The sequence below is a fragment of the Ictidomys tridecemlineatus genome, chromosome 13 (genome assembly GCF_052094955.1).
Source record: "Ictidomys tridecemlineatus isolate mIctTri1 chromosome 13, mIctTri1.hap1, whole genome shotgun sequence".
Taxonomy (NCBI): Eukaryota; Metazoa; Chordata; class Mammalia; order Rodentia; family Sciuridae; genus Ictidomys; species Ictidomys tridecemlineatus.
Genome location: NC_135489.1, coordinates 7,546,618 through 7,573,945, shown reverse-complemented (window position 1 = coordinate 7,573,945; position 27,328 = coordinate 7,546,618). Strand labels below are relative to the sequence as shown.

Here is a 27,328-nt window from a genome sequence, read left to right as displayed (position 1 = left end):
TTTTGAGATGACTGTCGTATTGGTTTTGTTGCCACAGCAACATCATTGGAGTTTTCCTCATCAGGCAAAATGCAATTGATTTCCATCCTGGGTGGGAAGGAGCCCAGTGTAAATTCAATGTTTCCGCACAATTTTCTTTAATTCCTAAAGCTATGGTGGTAGGCTGGATAACACCCCCAAAGAAATGCACACCCTGATCTCTGGAATCTGCATATACACTACTTACATGGCAAGAGGAACCTTGCAGACGTGACTCATTCAAGGATATCGAGATTATGAATCACCCAAGAGGGCCCCAGATAGGCTCATAAGTGGCCCTAAAAGAAGTTCTACAATAAAGAGAGAGGATAGTGTGGACGCAGAAGTGGAGAATCAAAAAATAAAGTGGGAAATAAAGCCATGTGACGGACAGTGAGCCAGCAACTGAGGGCCGTCTCCAGAGCAGGCCAGGCAAGGGGCAGATTCTTCAGCACAGCTGGGCTGAGACCTGGACTTCTGTCCAGAGAGACCAGTCTATCTTCTGCCTCGGCAGTGACAACACAATAAATTTGTCTTAAGGCTGAGTCTGTGATAATTTGTTAAATAACCATATGAGACGAATCCTCCTCAAGACTGACGTTTCCAGAATTACTGCCTCATTTCTGGTTCCCCAGCTACCAATGCCAGCCTCATGGGTGGACTCCCGCCTGTGGGCTCACCTCTGTGCTGGGGAATAGTAGACTCTCATTAAGTGGATGTTAGGAGTTATATGTGGGGGTTTTGTTTTTATCAAAAATATTCATTACTAGTTTGAGAAAGTCCACTGAAGTTTTACCTTTGTTTTGTGTTTTTGATATTGAGGACTGAACCTAGGGGCACTTCTTTTTTTGAGACTGGGTCTTGCTAAGTGGCTGAGGCTGGCTCCTGTCCCATCTTCCAAGTCCCTGGGTTCGCACAGACACGGGCCTCCAGGCACGTACCTTTGATTCTTTGTAAACAGGTATTTTCAGTATTTTAGTTGCAGGCCCAGGCCTGGGAAAGGCCGCACAGCAGCCTGAGATGAAGGCCGTCAAGGAAGCAGAGTACCTTAGGCATTGCTTGATCCCAAGGAAAAGAGCATCTTCGGAATCATGATCAGAAAACAGAACATGATCCCATCTGCAACAGAGCAAGTGGATTGTTCGTAAGAGTCTTTCTTTCTCAAACACGTATCTTCAATTTATATGGGAAGCTCTTAGAGAGTACCAAAGGAAAATGGTCATTAAAATCCCACCCAGTAATTTTGCTACTGGACTTCTTTTGTTGCTGCTAAAAGCAAATGTAATAACTAACGGCACATGGCTTGCAGCAATAGTTTTGTCTGGCTTGACTTTATTTATTTATTTCAGTCCTTATATAAAAAGGCCTGATCAGTCGGCTGCTCCTGGTGGGGCAGCTCCTCAATGTTGCTGGGTACCCAAGGTCCTTCTGGGTCTGCATCCTACTGTCCTTAGCATGTTTCACTTCTATCTTCATGCCTGTCAGCTAGTGTTCACAACACTGCTGCTGTAGCTCCAGGCCTCACATTCACTTTCAAAACAAGAAGTCAGAGAAAGAGAAAGAAATGATTTTTCATTACAAGGCTTATTTAATTTTTAACCAGGGAAGGGAATCTTTCTAGGATTTATGCAATAGACTATTCTTTCCATTTTGTGGGCTCTAATTTTGTCGTGTGAACATCCCTGTCTGCACAGGGGCAGGGAAAGTAACCACAGAGAGGAAGAGAATGACTGCGATGAGCTTACTGCTCATTACATCCCACCTGAAGGAGAGCGCTAGAGATCAAACTATGTCAGCAGGGTTCAGGCCACAACGACAAAGGGCGAAATGACAGTCCCTAGGTAGAAATCAGTATCGGGTGCGCCTTGTAACTATTAGACCACATAACTATTAGAAATCCTCCAAGCCTATTTATGTACACAACTTACTATTTGAAACTTATTTTAGACTGCAAATATTGTGGGTAAGATAACGTCTGGCCTCTACAAAGGTAAGGTGAGAGATGTGCTTCCTAAGGTGTGCGGCATTTTGATGTCAGCAAATGCTTGCCTTCTTCTTTAGTTTCGTTCCCCTTTTAGTTGTACCTTTCCATCAGCCCTCTCCTGGGCACCCGTGCCACTGAGCTGTGATGGGCACCATGACAGTAGGGCGGCCGTGTGCCCGCATCTTTCTAGATGGAACCGACACCCATGGTCAGCTGCTCGTGTTGCTTGCTGGTGTTTTGCCGTTAAACAGAAACCTTGGGATGGACGGGATCCACTTTCACCAACAGCTCCACTCTCTGGTGGGATCTCAGGGCCTCCACTGTGGATGGCAAGAATCTCATCTCCCTGGCTGCAGCTTCCTCCCAGGGAACCCCTGCTGCTTCTGCAGTCCACACTGGGGGCCTCTACCCCTGGGCTGTGCTGTCCCTCCACCTTCCCCCCACCACCCCACGGGGCTGCTACCTGCCAACACCAGTCAGGCTCATCTCTGGACGGCCTAAGGCAGTGTCTAAGCCTCCACAATCCCCCAAGAACTCCCGAGGGTACGAACCCTGTCCTTCTTCTCCCCTGTGAGCTGTACTGCAACACATAAATACTTGTCAAGGAAATGAACCTGCTATCAGATAAAAAAAAAAAAGACTTTCTACTAAAGCAAAATAAAAATAGTCAAAATGTGTTTTATACAAAAATCAAACCAAAGAAAGTAAATAGAAAATTATAAAAGAAACTGTTAGCTCTTAATCACCAATAACACTAAGGAAGGAAGACCTGATAATCGGTAGCTCTCAAAGAAAATCTATGAAAGGCTTAAAATTCTTCATTAAGAGTTTGGTTGGAAAAAAAAAAAAGAGTTTGGTTGGTTTCATTATGTTACACATAATATTTTGTGTGGATTTATCTAATAATGAAGACTTCCTTTTCATCTTACACTTCGCAGCAGTATTTTACTAAACCATTAATAATTGCTGAATGCTAAAGTGAGTATGTTGCCAGATTAAAATTTCTAGAGAGGTCCATGCAAGGCTATAGCTACAGCAGTGATGTTATGAAATGTTCCCTGGTTAATGTCATGATTCCTAGCAATGCTACAGATATTTGATAATATTTAATAAGGTTTTCCCAGTGAGTGCATACTGATTGAAGATAAATAAAAATGCATTTTATGTGGTATTGAGAAGATTCTTCACAAATAAAATTCAAAACAGCCCACAGTAGGAGGGTAATATATTAAATGCAGAACTATAGAAAAATGCTCCAAGCAGAAAAACACAGTGACTCTGCTCACTCTTGAAAATCTGATGAAGGAAACTGTAAAGGAGGGAGGTAGTAGGCAGCTATGCTCTGTACAAGAAAGCACTGACCCACAGCGAATTATACAGACTGCACCTTGTTTATCTACCTCACATGAATTTGGCTTGCATATAAAGCAAAAGTCATCTGGCTAACTGAAAACAGTTCTAAATCAACCTAACAGTTCCAGGAAAAGGAATTGTTTTTTCAAAAAACAAAATTTTTTTCTGGAGTGGCAGATCCCAAAAAAGAACCATCCAAAGAGAAGAAGGACCTGGGACAGACGTTGTTTTCCACTGTCTCCGCTTGGAGGATGAAGGGACTTGGGGGGATCTGGTTTAGAGATTGCTTTCATCCAGACAAGGAATGAGTGTAAGACTTCCAAATCCTAGTGTGTTATCCCAAAATGCACTTACGATTTCCAAGCAGATCAATTACTCAAGCAAATGAGATTTTTTTTTTTTAGTTGAGATTTAGAAAATTTCCTTTTAATTATATTAACAAATGGTGAAGTTCATCCATTTCTTGACATGGCGATAGACCTGCAATGCTAATATATATATATAGTTCAGTTATTCCTTTTAATTCTGATTTTAGATGAAAACAGACTTTTTAAAGAGATTCTATGAAAATTATTACACATGTATGAATGTCCATAGTTTTTAAGTCTATACACTAGAAAATTAGCAACGTATGCTCACAAAATTGTTCTTCATCTGATTTCATGTTTGCTCTTGTGAACACTTTGGAACAAGATCCTTGTTGCTGCTACCTCTGCCTTCACCTTTGGCCCAAATGTGGCCTTAGAGAATGAGATTCAGCACCAAACCACTTCAACCTCCCTCCACTGCTTCTTAGTACCCCACACTACTTCTTGGCCTTTCTCAGGAAATCCCAGATCGGATTCCTCCTAGGAACACCCAGGCTTGCTTGCTCTGCAGGTGCAGGTACCGAGGATTGTCAATGTGTCCTGGGGCTGTGTCAAGTGTGCTCTGACTTTGTCTTTGGGAAGTGTGTCCACCAAAGGGAGCATCTGCGGGGCCACATGAAAATTGAACATGGAGTTAGCAATAGGGGAAGAGTTGAGATAAGTTTCTGCCCAGAAGAGAAGGTGGAGTCCTTGCACTGCCCAAGCAAGGGCAGCACTTCTAGCAAACTGTGCTTCATACAGTTTCATGCAGAAATGGAGGCTTATACAGAGGCTCGAAACCCACTCACTAACAATTTATGATGATTAAGTGCCCTGGTGAGTCAGAAGTTGCACGGCACATAAAGAACCACCGTTCCTGCTCTGCAGCTTACAGTGGAAGCATATATACTGTTGAGACATCAACTCATCACCAGGGAAGTATTTTCATCTCGGGGAGAAAGTTCATGAGCACTTCCCCGGGTGGCTTTATTCCCTATGTATCCTTTCATGGAGGATGGAGACGGAAGGACAAGGGTAGGAAGGTGCTCCCGACAGCCACAGAGAGATGCAAAACAGACATGAGCAACGAGATGTGTTATGATTCAAGAGGTGAGAATATTGGTGAAATAGCCCTTGCAGTATGAAGTAGACGTGGTCCTCTTTGAAATATACAGAGTTGCATGCAAAATAGATGGTGCCATGATTTTGACTGAACCAGTTTCTGCATGTTCTTCAATCAGTGTTCCATAAACCATAGCACTGAAAAGAAAAAGCCAAATGGGCCATGTGGGTCTGAAGCAATCCTCTCCCAAACGAGTCCCACAGAACTCAAAGCAACCATATGATAATGTTTGAGAATGGTCAGTTAATAGGCAATACACTTTCTCTTGAAAATTTGACTACAGGTTTGCAGGTTTAGCTAAAAAATTTTAGGGTCCAAAAATGTGAATAAACCATAAGAAAAGTAATTTGAATGGTCAGTCCTTTCAAACGGGCTTTTCATCTCATTAGTAAGGGGAAAATACCATAGCAAGTTATGTTTAACATTACTTATTTGGTTTTTGAAGCTAAACATATGTGTTCATATGTTTATATGTTTGTGTGTGTGTTTAATTAATACTTAAAAGAAAAAACATAGGTTTGGGTTTTCCTGCTTACTTTTTATTCATAATTCCTCATGCCTCTTTCCAGGTTTAAAACTGAAATTTCTATTATATCCAGTTAAACATCTACCTTATTGGGGCTCTTTTAAGTCTTCAAGCCTGGTGAAACCCCAGCCAAGGAAAATTATTTGTTGTATTTATAGCTAGTAGAATAAATTATGTCATTAATGATATCTACACAGTTTAGAGAGATTGTTTTATTTATGTTACCTTAGATGGCTTTGCTACCTAGAAATTCTAATTGGAAGGCAACTGAATGAAATACTTAAAATTTTTTCAGAAACATGTTATTTCTGTAATTGGCTTTGGGATGTGTGTTAAATTTTGCATCATCCCAACTTTTAATGATGTGAAACAGTCAAACATTCAGCGCGAACATGCTTTGGAGTGACTGCACTCAATGCCACATCAATCTCAGTGTGATTAATGAGCTTACTCCATATTTATTAAGCAGGAAAATAGGATTATTTCCTTTAGAATGCATGGGTCCAGCAGAATAACAGATAAAAACATAAATTTTGCAACTGATACCCTAACTAGAAATAAGCTACATGAGTCAAATGCATTTTGGTTCAATTAATCAGAGACTCACACACCATTGGGCTGGTTATTCTATATAGTCATTATATCAAATAACAAGCTTATTCAGGAATCCATTTGCTATTATAGCTCTATAAATTTCTAAAATGTAAACAGTAGCCAATGAAGTCCATCATGTATTCAAATAGAAAATAGAATCAATATTGAATTCACATAAAACTGTATGCAGACCTGGTCAAAATATGCTGATGGATACATCATGGGCACACTTGTTCATTATCAGAGGTGCCAAGTTACCTAGTTTTGCTGGCAGTGTATGATAATGACCACTGTTATTCTCAATCACAAACCATTAGAGCTTATAGCATTTAGACATTTTCTAGGCAGTAGTTCTTAAAATGTGCTCCCTAGATTAGTAGCATCAGCATTGCCAGGGGACTTGTGAGAAATGCAAGTCCTTGGATCTCCACCTACTGAATCAGAACTACTAGGAGAAAGCCCATGAGTCTGCATTTTGGAAACTCTTAGGAGGATTCCCATGCACGCCTGAAACCCAGACAACTACTCCATATCTTTGCCAAATTTGTGAGTGACAAGAATCTCATTACTGGGCAGCAAAGTCACAAGGAAGCACAGATTTCCTGACTTTCCTAATATCCTCCTGCCCTTGAAATTGCCTCTACTATGCTACACCTTGAAATGAAATAAATATTCATTGAACATCTCCTGTATATTCACAAAGTTTCTGTCTTCATGAAGCACACTTTCACAAAGAGGAAAGGGGAAACAAATGAAAAAAAATGTATATCTACTAGAGTATGTTGAATAGAGCATCAAAGAGGAATGATGCTACAAAGAAAAACTAAGCAGAGTAAAAGAAAAATGAATTTGTTCTGTATCTTGCGTAAGTCGATCGGCTGCGAACCCTTCTCTCGCCCTGCACGGTGGTGCCACTGATTAGGTGTGCCCCAACTGATAGGGAAGACAGTGGTGCTACTAGCTTTTTTCTCTCCATCACAGACCCTTTTTGGGTGATCAAAAATCATATCACATTTAGTATATTTTTGAAAAAATTTTAAGAGTGAAATATCAAGCAAATTTTAAGAATCTTCAAGCTTCCTAATTGAGATAGCTGTCAACAGCACTGATGGAGATATTGACAGCAAACTGGCTGTCAGCTCTCAAGGGTCCGGTGGCATCGTCCAGATGTTATTTGATGGACAACTCTTCAGAACATCTGCCATTAGAAGGACTGTGTGGATGAAGGTCAACGCCACCCAGTTTGAATAACTAGCCTGGATAATCCCAAAGTATTCCGTACTCTTGGTGTTACCGTGAAAGATGCAGGAATAACTTGCAAGATGGCAGCACAGGAAGTAAGCTAAGCTTGAGTGACAGGAGAGGTGCCTTGTCTTACCAGGTACACCAGGCCAAGGCCGGGATTCGGCCTCAGGTTGACATGATTTCACAACTTGTACCTGTGCGGAGGGCACTATTTTATTCCAGATCTTGAAGCAACTGAAGCCTGAGAGACATGAAGTGGCTTGGGAAGTTCCAAGATTCCTGGTCGTCAGGTCAATCATTGTTCAGGTGGCAGTGGAGGGACCGTAACAGGGGAATGGGAATGTGATTCACTGAACACATTTACTCACATAAAAAAATAGGCTTATCCAATTGCATATCCAATTGCAGGGGAGTGGGGATGTGATTAACTGAAAGCTGGCGGGGGTTGGGGTGGCGGGGGTGTATGCTTCCTGAAGTCCTCCTGGGGATCTTAAGAAAAAGCTCTGAGAAGGCTGGGTGGCCACCCTCCAGTGCCCTGGGAGTATCTAGGAGCTGCTCCTGACAATTCTGTACTTATTGATCCGTTGAATATGACTTCTAGATAAGACTGCATCTTTTTTATATCGGGGCCTCATCTTGGGCTTGAATGGCGTGAAGGTGAACCTCAGGAGAGCTTTGTTTGTAGGGTTTAGGGCTTGTGGTGTGCAGCAGAGCCGGGGGACACTCAGCCTGGATGCAGGGAGGTGACTCAGCCAGGGATCAGGCCACCTGGGTCTCGATCCTCAGAGGAAGCTGACAATCCTCGGAAAGTCAGGCCTGTCACTCCAGGTTCTAGCTTTTCCAAGTGCTAAACAGGAACAAACTCATTCTTATCTCCCAATGCTACTTTGATAAGTAAATGAAGCGATTTTTTGTGAAAACATCATGAAGCCTAAAAGCAATGCAATACACGTCTTATCTATCACATGGGCCACGGGACGCGAGCCCCAGGCGGAGCAGCGCGGTGGTCTGCAACGCGAGGGCCTCCAGGGGGCGCGCAAGAGCCGGATCTGAGCGGCCCGGGAGCCAGGGGGACACCCGAGGGACGGGCAGGCGCTGCTTCTCTTCTCTAATAGTTTTATGAAGTCGCTGTGGTCAAATCCAACACCCAGGAGAAGGAAACGGGGACGAGCGTCTCACTGTCCACCCTAACACGACCAGTGGGGACGTGCTGTGCGGTGACTCCGCCGACGGCTCGCCCCTGGGGAAAGGACGTGAGAGTACCCCCACCCCGGCCCCAGGGGAGAAAGCAAGGCGGAGGCCAGACCCAGCCTGCGGCCGGGGGATGCCCGGAAAGGAGGCGCGGTACAAGGTGGGACCGGCAGAGAAGTGCTTTTGTCCTGTAATATGTCACTTGTTGCACACATCTGTGCCGCTTGTGTGATGTTAAACTCTTCAGAGGGGGGGAAACAGTAAGTAAGCAGCAATACTAGAGGATGCAGGTGCGTGCTGAAATCTGTGTTGAAGCAGTTCACTGGGCTACTGATAAGGTCTGACACACCTGAAGGTGTGTCCGAGCCCTGTTTTAACTCTGTCTGGGTGAAGGTCATCCTTTGAGATAAGAATACAGCTGCAGGAATAAATCACTTAAATAAAAGCAAAGGAAGTTACAGGTGACAGAAATTCTAATGATAACCGAATTTTTGTCTCTGTGTGTGTATTTTTGGTTGAATGCCATGAAATTTCTAATATTTTTCAGTTGTGAACTCTAAAACTATAATTTCATGGGTTCAATCTTATCTTTATGCCCAGATAGACAAATCGACAACCACAGATAGACAGATAACACATGTGTATTTAATTTGAGGCTTTAGACATTTGACTAATATTTTTTGTGTTTTGGTTTCATTTTCCATTTCATTTACTAAATACATTTACTCACATAAAAAATAAGCTTTACACTGTAACCTTATCCAATGGCATTTTCTATCCTACATTCTAATATCCTCTAGGATTTATAGAAACGCTATTTTTTGCCCATATGGCTGTTTTCAGAAACTAAAATACTGTGACCTTAAGAGTAAAGGAGTAGAAGCAGATCTGTTGCTACCAATGACGATATAAGAAACCTGCAAGATATCTCGATCACTCAGGGGAGGAGATATATCAAGATATATCTCCTCCCCTGAGTGATGCTTTTCAAAACTTAATGCAGGCTCATGACCCATGAGGAGGCTGTGCCCACCCCACTGCTCCTAATTTGTGCTGCTGGAGAATCAAATTCCAGACACGAAAGGCCTGTGGTGTGGCCAGGCCCCTTTCCACACTCCTGATCTGCTGGACAGCATAAAGACAGCAGATGCTCCTGGGCTTCTCGCTGCCAAGAGAACGTGCCCTTCTGTCTCTCTCATGCAGTTTGTTCCTCTTCCAAATAATAGGAACTGTGCATAACATAAGTTGTGAGCATACATACGATTGTAAAGAGACCACAGTGCCTGTGGGGGGAAAAAAAATTGGCAGATTAGCTACACAATCTTACAGCAGATCTGCAGCAAAGGGTTGTGTTTTATAACCAGCAAGGTCCCAGGTTGGTGACTTCAGGACACCTTCCTGAATATGAACAACTAATATGTATGGAACGTTTGCCAGAGTAAACGCTGTACAAAGAATGCCCTTGTAAAGATACCGGTGCCTAACCTAAAAGGTAAGGTGGCTATTATTCTTTGTTTTTAAAAACACTTTCTTTACTATTGAATCCAAGGCAGGTGTGGGACCCAGGAAAAGAAAAACCCAAATCACTGCAGTCTTCCAGCAGTAACTTCAGAAAAGTCTTTAAGCAAAAACTCACAGCCATGTCTATCAGTAGGTATCCATAGAAAACGCCAAAGGAAAATATTTTGCATTTGGTGCTTCGTGTACACAGAACAGAATTCACTTTGGCCCTTATAAGTAGTAAGCAGACTCATAATTTCAATGAACACTAAAAAATAATCATATTAAACTATCATAGGTGCTCCCTCTTACCTTTTCTTGCCTAGTTGGTTTTAGTTCTGTGATTTTCCAGCCCAATTCATCTCTTTCTTTGCTATTCTTTCATGGAGAACAGTGTGGTAGCTGTTCAATAAATGTTTATCCTGGGCTGACTATTCAGGTGACCATACTGTCCATAATTTCCCATGTGCTCTACCTGTATTTAGTGAAAAAGTTCTATGTTTCTTCTTCATTATAAAAAAACAATAATAAAAATAATCCTTCAGGGTCTTTGGCCCTAAAATCAGTGGCAGTGGCTCCCCTTATTTACCAAAGTCACCCTTTGTCTTGACCTACTCAGGCTGTCCTAACATCACAACAAATTACCAGAGACTGAGTCCCTTAAATAACAAAAATTAACTTTGTCACAGTTCAAGAGGCTGGAGGTCTGAGATCAGGGTGCCAGAGTGGTCTGACTCTGGTCAGGACTTTCTTCCTGGCTTGGGGACAGTCACCTTCTCACTGTGTCCACATATGGCCTTTCTGTTGTGAGTGCTCAGTGAAATAAATCTGTCCCTTTCAATAAAGGCACTAGTCCTACAGATTGTGACCCCATCCTCATGACTGGATTTGACTTTAGTTCCCTTCTTAAACCCTCTTTCTAAATGCCACATTAAGGGTCTGGGCTTCTATGTGAATTTTGGGAAGGATGAAATTTAGTCTTGTAACAGCCGAGTTCAGGCCAGGCTCCCTGTAGCCCCCTGCTAGGTGCAATGCAAGCATCCTCTGGCCACTTCAAGGCCACCACCTTGGAGACTGACTAGCTAGGCTTAAAGTTTGCCAAATCAAAATTCTGAGGTTTGGAACATTCTTAGAAAGCTGGGAAAGTCAGGAAGAGTCCTGTTGACACAAAACCAAAAAACAAACAAACAAACAAACAAAAAAAACCCATCAGCACCCTCTCCCCAGATGCCGCCTGCAGGATTCCCTTGAGTTTAGAGTCCCTGAACTAGGAGCACCTAAAACCCCGTCTCCTGGCACTCCACCTAGATTCAGCCCTCTTGGCCCATGAGCAGGGCCACCCTGCAGCCGCAGTTCTCGCAGAACCACTCTGCCTGCCTCCTGCTCCAAGGCAGTTCCGGTGCACCTTTGACAACCCTGGGAGGGACGGCTCTGGTGGGGGTGTTGGGTGGCGGTGGACACCACTGTACATCAGTGAGCCTCCAGGCAGAGAAGCATTGAGAGCGGGAGATAAGTTTTGGCCCGTATGAGTGCGTGGGCTCAGTGGACGAGCATGAAACCCACCAGGTAGGCTGTCGGGAGGACAGGCTGGGAGGTCAGAGCAGAACCTGGGCTCAGAACTTCTTCCCAGGAGAGTCTCCACACCACTCTTAGGGCTTATCAACTAACTGAATCAGAGCCAGGCAGATTATCTAGAATAATCTAATTATAGACCTTACTTACCTGCAAAACACCTCCAGAGCAATACCTGTGTTAGTGTTTGAATAACTGAGAGCTGTAGCTTTGCCTAGTTCACACATCAACGGACCATCTCTGCCTAAAAATGTCCCCTTTACACTACTGAGGGCTCCCAAAACCAAGACAGAACCTAGAGCCACCTCAAGGCCAGAGTGTTAAAGGACCCCCAGCGAGAGAAAAGAGCTAGAGTCTGGGATCTGGCTCAACCACCAACAGTGACACGGGCCCCAGGCAAAACCAGCAAATCTGTCCTTGTCCTTGCGGGGCTCTTGGGGTGAATTGAAACAAATACGTTGAAAACCAAACTTACACATGTATAGTGGGGGGTTTATTTCCTATCATTGTCGTTGATATTAAGGAATGTTTGCCATTTATTTAGAGCCAAGGAATATTTCTACAAGTACTCACAGGTATTAGGCAGTATCCCTTGTCCAGATCCATTCCCCATATAGAGTACCTGAGATTTCATGAGATTTCAGACAGTGGTCTATTATTATTATTATTATTATTATTATTATTATTATTGTAAGAACACTTTTACATGAGTCCCAGCCTCTTAACAAATTTCTATGAGCACAACACAGTACTGATAAGTGTTATACAAAAGATTTCCAGAACTTATTCAAGTTGTATACCTGAAATTTTATACTGGTCGACCAGGGAATGTCCAGTTCTCTTTCTCCGCAGCTTCTGGCAAGAAGAATTTTACACTCTGTTTTTATTTTCTTACAAGTCTCATATCAGAGGAATTATGCCATATTTGCCCTTCAATGCCTGGCTCATTTCTGGAAGCATAATCTGCTCAACCATGTTATAGCAAATGGCAGGATTTCCTTCTTTTATAAGGTTAAATAATATTCTGCTCTGTGTATATACAGTGCACCCGCATTTCCTTTATCCTTTCATCTGTTGATGGACACTTCGGTTGTTTCCATGTCTTGGCTTCTGGGGACAATATTCATGCAGTGCTCTAAACCTCCGCCTAATATCTGGCACTAATTCCCACAGGAATATCCCGGGAATGAATAAAAGTGATCATGCTTTGATGTTTCTGCTACCTAGATTTTTAAACATGCAGACCTTATTTGAACCTTCCTAAAACACTAATTGTCAGTAGAAAGTAAAAGGTCAAATACTGTGCACAGTTTTTCAAGTCACTGATGAATTTTACCCATAAAACACACTTCAGTTCATTTCAAAAGAGAACAGTGTTACCCCTCTGCACGAGATTTCCTCCATAAGGAGATGCACGGATTGATTAGCAGGTAGAGTGGGGAGTAGGAGGGACCTTTAGCATTCAATTTACTGGTTCTGTATCATGTTTCTTTCCCTTTAGAAATTTAGTGTTAAATTAAAAACTTAAACATTTAGATGCAATGTTTAAACATCACCAGAATCAATTGTTATTAAACTAAGAAGCCAAGTCATTCAAAATTTTCTAAAAATCAGAATAACAGAAACAGTGGCCACTCATTTATTACACGGTCACAGTTGTCTTTTGAATCATGTGTCAGCCACACCGTGGAAATGCACACGGTGGAAATGCACACGGTGGTGGAGACAGTCTACAAGCGTGAGGTGAGTTGGTAACTGAGTCATGGGGTGTGGCAGGAAGGTCTGATTCTCAGCCTGCTGCTCAGGCCCCCGCCTTTGTCACACGTCCTGTGTGAGCCACATCTTTCCTCCACATTCTGATAGCCGTGGCAGGATACTCCAAGGTGCACGATGCCTGCTTCTTTTCAGTTCAGTTCAACTGTTACAGGGCACAAAAAGCAACTACCTTAAGAAAAGAACTCTGATGAGAGAGAGACTCACCAGTGAATCTTCTCTGAACGTCAGCCATCCTAAGTCGTAGGCGATTTACCCTGTAAGCTCTTTATTTTCCATCTCTAAAAGGACAACAACATCTCAGAGCAATTTAGAGGGGCAGCAAATTTTTAAGAACAATTTTCCATGTTCAGAATTAAAACGTGCTTTGCTCTTTCAACAATGGTTCTAACAGGATAAAAGCTTGATTCTCAAACCACAGGAATCATTCATTTTTCTCTGCTTTGTGTTTGTTCTAAAATAATTGTTTCCTGTTTTCTTCTTTGCTGTGAAAGTCAAATGGGCCTTCTGATATTTTTATGATTTTATCTATATGTTGACAGCAGGTTACTGCTTTTTTTTTTTTAAATCACTGAAAAAAGTTCTCTCCACCAAGACAATAGCACAATAAAAACCCGTTTGCCTTATTAGAAATAAATTGAAAAAAAACTTCTCAGGTGACTGAACTGTCTTGACTTGAAATTAAGGAATTAATAGTCTTTTTCAATCCTACAGATTTAAGTGGTAGGTGGGTCACCTACCTAATCTTCTGTTCTCTAGTGAACATAACAAAGTCCATATTCACTCTCTTTGTCTTGTATCCTGAAGTTATTCACCTCTTTACATGAATCTGAGTGGATAGTTTTACCACAACTATTCACTGTGTAAATTATCTCATCAAGACAATGTATATTTCAGATCAAGAAAAGATTTACTAAAGTTTAGCAGAGTCTTACTAATTAATAAATGTAAAATAAAAAAAAATGTCATACTACTAGCTTGACAATCATTGAATATCACTATTTACTAACATTGTCAAGAACTGTGAAGGGTCTGAGATTTTACTCCACATGCAAGTTAGTAAGTTAGCCTGCCACCATGCCACGGATGCTAGTGGAGTACATGAGACTCCTGGATCAGAGACAATAACAGTTTACTACTCACAGCAACAGCGCTAACCAGAGTATCAGCATTTGGAATGGTTTTCTGATTCATAATTACCACCAGATGGAACAAAGAGTGTCAGATAGGGTCGGATACAGTGCTGTACATGTATTGCAGTAGAGCAACAACAAGTTTAGGAAACACTGGCATTTTATATAGGAAATAATCCAACCTAATCTTTGCCCTAGAGAGAGACATTATCTTTCTTGTACCACACTAAACAATTCTGAATCCTATATAGTCCTATAAATATCCTTGAAAAGGTAACCCAGAACAAAGACAGTGAGTGCTTTGCACAAAAAATCAGGCAGATATGCAGAGGTCTTGTGGAGACTTGTCTATTAACCAGTTCATAGCATAGTCTTGTTTCCTCATTTTCTCATTAAATACACATCTGTGTCAATTTTTTAAAAAAAATTTTCTAAATTGTTGCACTTGATTTGGACAGCGTATATTATAATGAAGCTAGAAATAATCATTTCCTTTCTGCTATATTTACACCAAGAACATGCACTTGACAATCACACTAAACTTTTTTATTTAGATTTTCATATTTTAAAAAAGTGTCATTTTTCATTAGTCAGGAGCAGGTCATATAATTAAATTACTTTGACTCAACAGGTAACTCATGATGATCACAGATGTGTAAGACCAGAGCTGAGACAGCTGTGTTCTCTGTGTATTTGACTCTGTGTCTGTGCACACAGGAGTGAGCGGCTGCATACATTTTTCATAGTTTTATTCATTAATATTTATTGAGTGCCTGCTGAGTGCCTGGAATTTTACAAGGCTCCAAAGACACAAAGGTAAATAAGCTTTCTCTCTTCAAGTTCAGTGGAGTCTCGTGGAGGAAATACAGAAGTAAAGAGATAGGACAGTGTTGGCAGGGGTCCTAAGAGAACACATTTCAGTGCTCCAGGTCCGGGCTGGGGAGGCTGGTGGGGAGGCTGGTGCGGAGGGGTGCAGCTGGATTCCTTGAGGAATTCTTAAGCAAAATATAAGGATCCACCGGTAACGATGGAAGCTCAGGTGAGTGTGAGCGTGAGGGTAGACATTTCTGGTAGCTATGGCAGCCCTGCTATAGGAAAGAGAATCTGCTTCTTCTGAGAACTACATGTGGTTTCAGATGTAGAGAAAAGGATCTGAGGAAGAGACCAGAAAGAAAGGCTATAGAGAAAACACATTTCAGCCCATAAAGAGTCCTTAGTTGAAATGTCCACACATGTGAAATATATGTGTATGAATACATGAAAGAGTTGGTTAAGGGTAAAAATCTGGATGGAAGGATACCCTGGGAGATTTGTGAAGTGCCATTATTTGCACAACACAAACTGTATTTTCATATAGATTTTGGATAAAAAGGAGTGAAACTGATGGCCTGAACATAGGTGTTAACTAAAGAACCCCAACATTCCACTCTTGGCACCACCATTAAAAACCTTAAGTACTAAGTTAGGGAGCTTGCATTTTTCCTAATCACTTTAGCAAAGAACAGATTAGAGGAAGGTGAGAACTCTGGCAGAACAACCAGTTGGGTATCTGCAGCCATGAGATTAATGAGAAAGTCCAGGTCGAGGTTGTGAATCAGAGAGATGGGTCCAAGAGTTGTTAAGGAGGTAGACTCTCCAGGATGTGATGACGGACGGCAGGGGAAAGAAACAATGATGGGAAGCACGGGGCATAGATGTGTCCCAGTTCTTTGTTCTGTTAGGTTGGTGGGTGCCATTCCCCAAAAGAGCAAATATGAATGAAGAGAATGATGTGTTCTGTTGTGAAACAGCATTTCTCAGTAACAGCCAAGATTTTATTTCTTGTTCCTTCTTTCCTATTCAAATGGCAAATGCCAAGTTGGAGAAGCACAAGGTTTGTTCATTTCAGAATCCCCTTTATTCACTGTCAAGAGGTGATTGAGAAACTTGCAATTGTAAGATTTCCAGCTGTTGGACTTTGTCATGGAGGAGTTCCCCAAAAGCTCATGTGTGATACAGTGCAAGAAAGTTTAGAGGTGAAGTGACTGGGTTTGGAAAGCCTGGATCTAATCAGTGCATGATTCACTGGTAGGGATTAACTACAGTGCATGAGAGAGAGAGAGAGAGAGAGAGAGAGAGAGAGAGAGAGAGAGAGAGAGAGAGAGAGAGAGAAGAGAGAGAGAGAAGAGAGAGAGAGAAGAGAGAGAGAGAGAAGAGAGAGAAGAGAGAGAGAGAAGAGAGAGAGAGAGACAGAGAGAGAGAGAGAGAGAGAAGAGAAGAAAGAGAGAGAAAGAGAGTTTTCTTCAAGATAGTACCTACCTGGACATTCTGGTTTAGGCGCTCCATTGTTCCCCCGACTTGGCCTGGCTCTCAGATGGAAAGGGACATTTCCAGGACATGACACATTCCCCAGTAGGACTCGCCAAACTTCCCAGTACCAGAGTTTTTAAGGGGGGAATGTGGAGAGAATGTTTAATGGGTACGAAATTAGACAGGAACCACAAATTCTGGTACCTAATGACATAGTCGGTGGCTATGGTTAACAACGAAAACTTGATAGAGACTGTGTGCAGAAATAGAGGCAAAAAAACTCAAGCAAACAAGCTGCTTCTGTCCTTGACTTAGTTAAAATTTATAAAAATTTAGTTTTTATGATTTACTAGTTTTCATTAGGTACACGTTATTAATTAGGTAAACATAAATAAATGGCTTCCACTAAAATATTCTTCCCTTCCACTGTAGCACTGAACAGAGAGGACTCTGCAGCACTAGCCACTTTGTTGTCATACAAAACTCCAGGAATAATGCAGATGGTTTATTGACCATAACTTTCATGGTATCCTGTAGGGGTATCAGGGAGATCAAATAAATCAATGTAAGTGAAATGTCTGACACTTCCTGGTGCACTGTTGGTGCTTAATCAGTTTTAATGATCAGCAACATCATGTGCATGGGACTCTGCTACTCGATATATGATTGCATATGACCCAAGTGTCCTGGCGAGTGTGAGGACAGGCCTCAGGGTCTGTATTTTTTATCTCTTTCCTATTCTGCAGGTGCTCAGAGCAGGTAACAGGTACAGATAACATGATGTTGTAAAGTGGCAGTTATTTTGAATATGCATTTATTAGGCTTTCACATTAATACTTACTATGAAAAATAATCAAAAAATATATTGTGAATATGTTCTCCAGTATAATAACAGTAAAATAAAAGTAGTTAACTAAAAATTAAAAAACAGTCAGGCATGGCGCTGCACACCTGTAAAACCAACTATTAGGAAGGCTGAGGCCCCAGGATTGCAAGTTCCTCAGCAACTTAGTGAAACCTTGTATTTAATAATAATAATAAATGACTGGCAAATGGTCAAGATAATGACTGTCGCTGTTGTGGGATAGATGCAATGGAATCTTGCCAAATAGGAATTGTTCAACTTGCCTAGAAGAGCATAAGCATGAAAACTAAGAAATTTTAGAAGAATTCCTCCTTTGTCCTACCCTCCTGGACTCCATTTTCATGACTCTCAGGTCACTGTCTTATTCGGTGTTTACAACACTAGTAAAGACATACTGAAATATTCACTCTGGAGTAAGTGCAGCTAGCTGGAAAACTGAGTTTCAAAATTCTAAGCTCTGAAATTCTTCTGTCATCTATTTAATGTGCAATTCAGAACTTAGAGCAGTGAATCCAATGATCAATACCTTTAGAGCTTTCTCAGTGAAGTCGAACTCGCTCAACACTCCACCACACCCAACTCCGCTGACCCATCCTTGTCCACATCGCTACTAGCAGTTCTCTCCCCTCGAATTTGATGCTGGAGGATGGCAGGTGAGTTGTGGAGCAGAGGGAAGAATTGTCAGTAAGGGCCAGGAAATGCCTGTAAATCCAGACGCTTCCTTTTATCTCTGTAGAGTCTTGTCAGAGGTGGTTCTATCTGGGGGAGATTCTACCCATCGGATACTGTTTGGTGGGAAGGAAGTGGAACAGCCTCTGGGTAGAAATCACAGAGAGAGACTTCAGACATCAGCTCCAATGCAATCTACTCAACTTTCTTAAACTCGTTCAAAAGCTTCTGGTCATTTCCAAGAAAAAAAAAATTCTACTCTTCTTAGAATAGAATGAAATCTCTGTGATTTGTCTCTTTTCTATCTCTCCATCTTGTCTGCTACCGTTCACCAATAGGGTTTTCATGTTTCATTACTAACATAATGAGGGCCAAATCCATAGTGGTGAAATATAAAGAATTTGAAAGTCATAACTATTACAGGCATTGTGACCTCAGAAGTCTAGCCAAGGAACCACTTATGAATCTATTATGCACATTAAATATTTGCAAATATAAGGCAGAATTTTGTCTGTGGTGATCATAACACTTCCTAGATCTCTGGAAAAATCAGTCTAATTACTTATTGAAAGGGGAAACCCCAGGCCAACTTTTAGAACTTAGGAAGCATATATTGAGCTTCTAGAAAGTGAGATGGAGACTCAGACCTTTGTCAAATTAAGAAAATTTTTGACACATATCCTCAAAGTTATTTCAGAAGTTCTTAGGGTAAATGCAAGCTTAATCTTACATCTATTTCAGAATAAAACTGTGCTACATTATATGAAAACCCAATAGGAAATTTTAAACCATTTCATGATATTCTTCATGTTTATTCTGATCTTACAAAAATTGTCTCCTGTGTAAATTTATTTAACATTCGATGATTTCATCTATAATTTCTCTATGTATATATTATGTAAATAAGTACTAGAGAAGTGTGGAGAAAAAGGAACACTTTTACATTGTTGGTGGGACTACAAATAGTCCAGCCACTATGGAAATCAGTATGGAGGTTCCCCAAAACACCAGGCATGGAATCCCATAGGACCCAGCTAAACCACTGCTCAGTGTTTATCCTAAAGAATTGAAGTCATTTACTTCAGTGCTACATGCATATCATGTGTACAGCAGCACAATTCACAATACTCAAACTATGGAACCAGCCTAGTGTCCATCAACAGACGAATAGATAAAGAGAATGTGGTATGAGCTGGGGTTGTGGCTCAGCGGTAGAACACTCGCACATACAGGCCCTGGGTTCGATCCTCAGCACCACATAAAAATACATAAATAAAGGCATTGTGTCCAACTACAACTAAAAAATAAACATTAAATATAAAAAAAAAGAAAATGTGGCATATATACACAATGGAGTTTTATTCTTCCATAAAGAAAAATGAAGTGATGTCATTTACAGGAAAATGGATGAGACTGGAGACAATTATGTTAAGCAAAATGAGTCAGACTCAGAAGGTAAAGGGCCTTTTGTTTTCTCTCATGTGTGGAAGCTAGAAAGGGAAAAGGAAAAGAAAGGTGGGGGTGGATCTCATGAAAATCAAAGGGAGATAAGCAGAGAAAAGGAAGGGGGATGGGGAGGGGAGAGGAGAGGCGCAGTGCTGGGGATGATATTGGCCAAATTATCCTGCTATATTGTGTGCATCAACAAATCCCATCATTATGCACAATTACAATGCACCAATAAAAATGAAAAAAGAATATATTACATAAGGAAGTCCTACTGTTATGCAAAAATGTTTTATCTTACATTAGTTTAAGCTTTTAGAAAAGAATTTCTTATCTAAATATATAATCTTAAGAACTATCAGTTGATATTATCCTTCCTATTATCAATTTATAGGACATTAAGGTGATATTGTAGTAAATTTGTTATATAGCTCAGTTTATACCTCAGATCTGGGAATTCTGTACTTATAATCCCAACTAACTCCTTGGTTGCCGAAACTGTCTAATAATAGATTGAAAAATGGGAACAAAGATAAATCAGTAGATATTGTTACTTTTATTAGCACCATATTCAAATTTTATAGCTGAACTTTTGAGAATGGCAACTTAGTATTTATAATTTTAAAATTAGATACCTGCACTTTTCATTATAGAATATTTTCCCATTCCCTTTGCTAATCAATTAGTGGATTTTCATGTATTCTCCCCTTCATGTATTCTCTGTCTATGTTGTTTTAATTCAGATGATTCTATTTAATATCTGTTTAATATTTTACTGGCTGTCACAGGTTGTTTATAAACTCTACAGATACTCAAATGAATTCTATATCTGCTAATAGTAAAGAGTTCAGCTAAATTTTATAAAGAGAGCTCAGAGGTACAAAATTAATATCCCAGTAGATAATTATAAGAATATAACAAAAATTAAATGCAGGCAACAGTAATGAATGAAAGGTACTTCAACCAGAATAATAGATATAAGACTCTTTTTATTCTGGATAACTTATAAATGGGTATTAAAACTCAATTCCATTGATTCAAATTAAACCATCTTTAAAGCAAATCAAAGTATAATAAGCTACATCATTATTTGATACTTTTCAGTGTTTTTAAACCACCAGTCTCTTTATATCTGAGCACTACATAAAATTGAATGATCTGCAGTATTTTCCTGCAAAAATTTTCTGTTTAAGGATATGAGAAAGAATACGTAGATGTCCACTTATGAGATAAACAAAGGTCTCTGGGTAGGTAGAAGTCCCTTTATTAATAGATATATGTATGTAATTTATGTCTGCTAAAAATTAGTGAATTTTTTACTCTGCTAGTAAATTAAAGAAAAGAGAAAGTAGGAAGAAAATGAGAAGGGAAAGAAGAGCTCTTGCAAATCACAGTCAGAGTGGTAGAATTTTATTTCTGTAAGTCTGCGCAAATTACAAATCTCCCCAAAGTAAAGCTGCAGAAAAAGACAGTGAATGGGGAAAGAAGAACTGGCAGGGGGGGTCAGGGCAGGGAGATGAGTGGGGGAGAGGAAGGGGACTGATGGAGAGGGGAGGGACAGTGGGATGGAACTGACCAAGTTAGGCTCTGTGCACGTGTGTGTCTGCCCCAGTGTGTTTCACCTTTAGGAATATCTATAAAGCACTAATTTTAAAAAACTACAAATCGATAGAAGGATGATCCACAGAGCAGAGGAAGGAGAACGGGGGAGGGAGAACGTGAAGGGGTTGAAGTGGAGCCGTCTATATCCCATGCAGGCATGGTCACGTCAAAATGAACCATGATATTAGGCGTGACTGTAATTTTCTAATAAAAACATTAAAAAGAAAGTGAAAAACAAGATTAGAAAATTACAGGATCAATACACCATTTGAACATATAAATATATGACCCAGAAAAAGAAAACAGAGGTGGAAGAGAGAACAGAGAAAATAGAAGTTAAATAATGAATAGAAAATTATAATAATTTAGAAATATTTCCTAGAAATGAAAGACATCTGTTCTTTGGTTGAGAAAAAAAATCATAAAGTTTTTGAAAAACAAATACACCAAGAAATATTATCATGAACCTTTGAACACTAGGAAAAGAGAACTGCCTAAAAATTCTAAAAGGACAAAGGCAGGTTACATGGACGAGATTTGTGGTGGGCATTACTCTGTGTGTGTGTGTGTGTGTGTGTGTGTGTGTGTGTATGAATGCACACGGATACCAGGGGACCCACCCTGCTCCCAGCACATCAGCACTGCATAGGACATTGAACGAGTTTAATTAAAGAGCTAAAGGTAGCAGGAAAAAAATTGTAACGGTATAAGAAATTTTTAATATTTTTGCAATGAAAACTTGATATCAAGACATAAAGCCAGCACATACTAAGACTTTACTACCAGAAAAAATATGCAGCAAAAGGAAATTAACAAGATGCAGTTGTTCATATTTCAATTTGAGAGAAAAAAATATTCTTAAAAATCCAATAATATTCATATCAATCTAACGCTAAGAAAGTAAGTTCTTGTACGTCTACTAGGTAGAAAATGTATTGGTACAATGCAATTTGACACTCTATATTAGAAACCTTGTGACATAAAACCACTGTTAATTTTTTGGTCATGGTTCTGGGGATCGAACCCAGGGCCTCACATGTGCTAAGCCTGTCCGTACTCCAGCTCTGAGCTATATTCTCAACTCTATCTTTTATAGATTGTGATGGACTCTAATGTGTCCCCCTAAAACACAGAGGTTGAATTGCCAGAGTGAGTGTCTTGGAGACAGGACCCTTAAGAGTTAACTGAGGTAGAAGTAGGTCATGGGGCGGTTAACCTCCAGCACACCAGAGTTCTCAGAAAGGAGAGGAGGACACCGCCTGCTCACACAGATCACAGCCACCTGCTGCCCAGAGAGAAACCTCACCCACAGGCCTCAGGGAAACTCCCCTGACCACCCTTGACCTGTGACCTCCAGACCTGTGAGAAAATGAGTGTCCCCTGTTGAGTGGCGGCCTGCCGTGTTTTGTAGGGCGGCCCTGGCCAGCCAAGAGAGCTTTGCTCCTTCGATGGCTGTTGTTCTTCTCCATCCACCTCGCCGTTTCAGAGGTGCTCCCGTCAAGTCTTCAGGGACGGGGTTGTGCAAGCCGCCACCTCTTCCCCTGTGAATTGTGCAGTGAGACCTGTGTTTAAAGCATGTGTCTGTGGTGATGGAGCCGCTGTCCAGGGCAGCATGCCCACCTCTGCATGCGGGACCCAGAGGTGCCTCCCCACCTGGTTCGGCCTGCTGTGAAGCACCCCGAGGTCTTCTGAGGGCTAGTCAGAGTTCACCCGGGAAGCGGAGCCCACGGGACACAGTGGGTAGATGAGGCATTTGATTACAGGAATGGGCAGGTGGTCACGGAGGCCACGTCTGACAACCTGCCCACGGCCAGCTGCAGGCTCGGGACAGCCGGTGCTCTAAGTCAGTGGAGAACAGTGCAGAGACCAGGAGCTCTGCATCCAAGGACGGAGACAGATGTCCCAGCTCAGAGAGAGGACTTGCCTGCCCCCTCCTCTCTGTTCTGTCCAGAAGGCTTGGACGATGCCCACCCTCATTGAGGGTTTTGTTTTTATTTGGTCCACTAGATGACAACTCTCGTATTGAACAAAAGCACCATTGCGGACACACTCAGAATCATGTTTTACCTGCCATCAGGGCTTTCCTGAACCCAGTCCCCTTGACACACAGAACACAATCTCACCTGCTGGGGTTGAGGTGATTTTTGAAGATAATATTTCTAAGGTACCTGGCACAGGATCTAGACCAAAATATGTGCTCAGTGAATAGTGGTTGTGATATTGTGACTCTTACAAATCATTCCCCGTGTAGATTGAAGCCGGTGACCGTAGCTCCTCTTGGGTTCCAGTGTGCTGAAATGAACCCGGATACCTTTGTATTCAAGGTCACAAAGCCACTGACCTCTGGAATCCCCAGGGGAGTTCAGAAGCATGTGAGGAGAGTACCATGACCCAAAGAAAACAGAGTCTAGCAGGAGTTAGAACCTGGAAAAACTGAGTGAAATTCAAATACAGTTACAGAAGGGCAGTGTGCCTGGCATTTCCACATGTAACTAATACGGGGAAAGTCCTTGCTCAGACACTGTGGCCAGCCCTGCACTGTTGCTACCCCTGGTCTCACTCCAGCTTTGTCCAAGCTGCAAGGTCAGCATGAAAGTGCTCAGTGCTCCATGGACACCACACTGCCCCCAACTCACTACAGCAAGAACCCCAGAGACCTTCCTTCTGCCTCCTCCTCCCTGTCCAGGCCTGGTCTGCAGTCGGCCTGCTCCGGCCCTGCTGGTGGCCAGAGCTGTTGCTCAAGAGGGAAGCCAGTCTTTGCTGTCACCCTCCAGGACCAGTGGCGGCCAGCGCTCTCACTCCCGGCACCTCCCTTCCTTCCAGAGAACATGGTTATCTGTTTATTTTGCACTTTGTGTTTTCATTTTATTATTCAAGGGAACAGCACCCTTTCATCATCCCCAGACCCAGCAAATTAATAAGACACACAGAGAGTCACGAAGCATCTCTACTTGGCCCACTGCCTTCACCAATTATGGCCACGTGTTTTATGCCTTGGATCCTCTGACTTCCTACAAAGAGCATTTTCCTTAGATGACATGTGAAGAAAGAGTAGAAAAACCAGAACCCACCAGAATGCCCTGCTCAGCGAGGCCTCTGTACGGCCAAGGACCTCCCTGCTCCTCAGGAGGGAGGCAGTGTCATGGGTTGGCCTGATTGTTTTCTCTGTGCAGAGTGGGAACCGCTGGTCTTGCCTTCCCATTCAGCTGCTCTTTTCTACCACATTTGCAACTCTCCAATTGCATTACCAGTTTGGATGTTTTACAGCACAGCAGGGAACCTTCCCTCCTCCAGGCTGGGTGGTTTTGCCCTTCTTGTGTGACACTCTTGAGTTCCCAGAATTGGGTTGGGGTGATTTCCTATAATTCTATTACAGTAAAGCGAATGTTTCAAAAGTCTCTGTGTCCAGTAGATTTCCTTATTTATGGAATGGGACTATGTTTCTGGGGCCTGCGTACAGACCACAGGGAGAAGCTGGCAGGCTGGGGTGTGTTTCAAAGTGTACTTGAAACCACCAGGTAAAGACATTGTGGGTTTGGTGTTTTTTTTCCCAGTTTGTCAACATTACCTGAAAATATAGTAGAGAATGTTATTTTCTATTAAAACAAACATGAATGCACAATGGAATCAAAATCAAAACTCAAGAGGACTTTTAAAATAGAGTCATGATTGTTAACAAATGTCATTTGTGGTTGGCTAAATACTTCTGATCATTTTGATAAAAACAGCGTTGGAAATTAGCCCTTATTAAGAAATAAAATCACAAATTTTCTGCCCTCAGATTCCCGGGTCCAGATTCAACCATTTGTCTTTAAGGGGGACTGGAGGGGAAAGTTCAGGAAGCGATTGCGCTATCGCGGCATCACAGATGAACAAAGTTGTTTCCTCACGTTGTTGATTTAAGCCTGGGAGTGGATTTTTGTTTCGTTTTCATCAATAGTGCCTCAGGGCAGAATTCAAATGAATGTTGAGAAAATGCTTAATTATTTTTCTCTTTGGTTCTCACACTTACTCGGCCAAAATCAAACAGCATTTGTAAAGCCATTATGTATTCTGCTCTGATTGAGGTGTGTTGTTTTTGTGATAAGCATTAAATAGCATAATTTGTAAGTTGTCTGTAAATAAACAGTTGAAGAAAGAAAAATCATGAATTCATTTCCAATTAGACCAGAAATGACTCACAGAAGAGGTGAAGAAGACAAGGTTGACCTTGAAACAGAATGACATGTGAAAGACACCAGTGAGAGACAGCACAGGGAGATGGTGGAGGAAGCCGGCAGGGGGTGGGGGGCGTATTGCGGGTGCCGAAGGGGTGACAGGAAGATGGGCCCACCCTGCGGGAGGAGGAGGAGAACCAACTTTGGCTGCAGCCCTGCTGCCCCGGGTCTTCCTGCAGTGCTGTGGGTCTGCTCCGGAGAGGGTGCTCTTCCCATCAGGACCGCGGGGTCCAGAGCCGCCCAGCAGAACTCAGGCTGCGTGGGCCGTGGTGGGGAAGGGTGCACTCTGAGGAAGGAAGTCCTTCTGGTTGTCCTCGTGATGAGTGGTTCTGGGACGCAGGTCCCATAAGCTCCGCCAGCTTCCTCCTGGGAATCGCCAGCGAGGCCCTGTGGACGATTGGTTTGGGGCCCTCTGCTGCTCTTGGTCTGACCCTCATTCCCCAGCAGCCTGTCAACCAGAGAGGCAGGTGCCTTCTCTCCACAGGGGCCCTTTCCCACAGGGTCCCTGATGGGTGATTGTGAGTTGCATGATGCACCTGTGAGTCTCAACATTCTAGGATAAAAAAATGTGTTCATGGGTGAAGTGAATTATCGAATTAAATTTTAGCTTTCAGCCCACAAAGTAATATGAGTTAAAGATATTTCTAAAACTTTTAAAATAACAGGAATAAGAATAAATAAATTAATAACCCAGGCCAGGGATATAATTTTAATATCATACTGTCTAGCTGCTTAAGGCTGATAAATACCAGTATTCCCACTTAGAGAAACTATGGAATATCACTGGTTATGAATATAAATGTTAAGATATGGGGATAAAATCACTCAAATTTTGATGCCTCTTCCCCTGTCAAGTCAGTGTATCAGAACTTGGCCATAGAAAGTCATGCCAGATGCCACTTCCTGAGAGAGGCCTTCCCCAGCTGCCCTGGAGGGCAGTTTGGAGACACCATGCTGCTGGATCCCCTCAGCAGAATGGCAGTACTTAGCATGGATCAACTCATCGGTGTAATCGTCTAAAGGTCATACAAACTAAGTGGCTTTATTAGCATCGGGAATTTGCAGATAAGGAAACTGAGAAACCCAAGGAGAAGTGAGTACCTTCAAGTCAGCTGCCAGCCACACAGTACAAGAGGCCCCACAGGTGCCTGGTGTCAAAGCCCCAGAGATCCTGACCTGCCTTCTCCTGGTCTAACCCCTCGCACCCCTAAAGCTTCCCTTACCAGCCCTCCAGGCCCTCTCTCGCCCTGTCCACCCCTGCCCTGCTGTTCCTCCTTCACTGTGGCCCCAGGTCCTGCAGGAGAGGGAACACGCACTGAGTGGAGGTGCCAAGAGGGTTTAAGAAGGGACTTTTGGAGAGCTGTGGGCAAAGTCCAGGAAACCTGGGGGATTGTGAGGGACTCACAGTGGGAGGCCTGGCCACCATCAGACCTGAGGGCCCCAGGGAGGAAAAGGGGCTTCAGGTCCCTAGGAGACAGAGAGAAGTGCAGGAGCCGAAGAGGCAGAAGGTACTGGAAGCTCAAAAGGCACTGCAGGAGGTGTGGTCAGGAGGGGAAGGAGGAACTGCCCCCACGCTCTCCTCCCCCAGATCTGCCAGTGACTGTCTGTTGTGATTTCCCTGCTCAGTCAGCAAGAGGGTCAGCAGGAGGGTCAGCAAACAGTGAAGCCAAAATGTTTTTATCCAGAAGGAGAGTTCTCTCCCGCACAACGTTAACATTTAGCCTGTTCTTTCTACCAGTTTTAATTAAGCCCTTTGTTACCCAATTCCCTTGGTGTCCTCCCTGAATCCCAAGTTCCCCATGCAGCAAGGGTATTTTTTGAGGCATCAAACACACATGACAATGCTTCAAGCCGATGACATTGCAGAGGACAGAGACACTG

General features: G+C 42.3%; 1 protein-coding gene across 1 annotated transcript in view; it reads left to right on the top strand.

Annotated features, from left to right (window-relative positions):
* The window catches only part of Dok6 (docking protein 6), a 364,718-nt gene that overhangs the window by 329,017 nt on the left and 8,373 nt on the right, over positions 1–27,328 (top strand). The window lies entirely within an intron of this gene.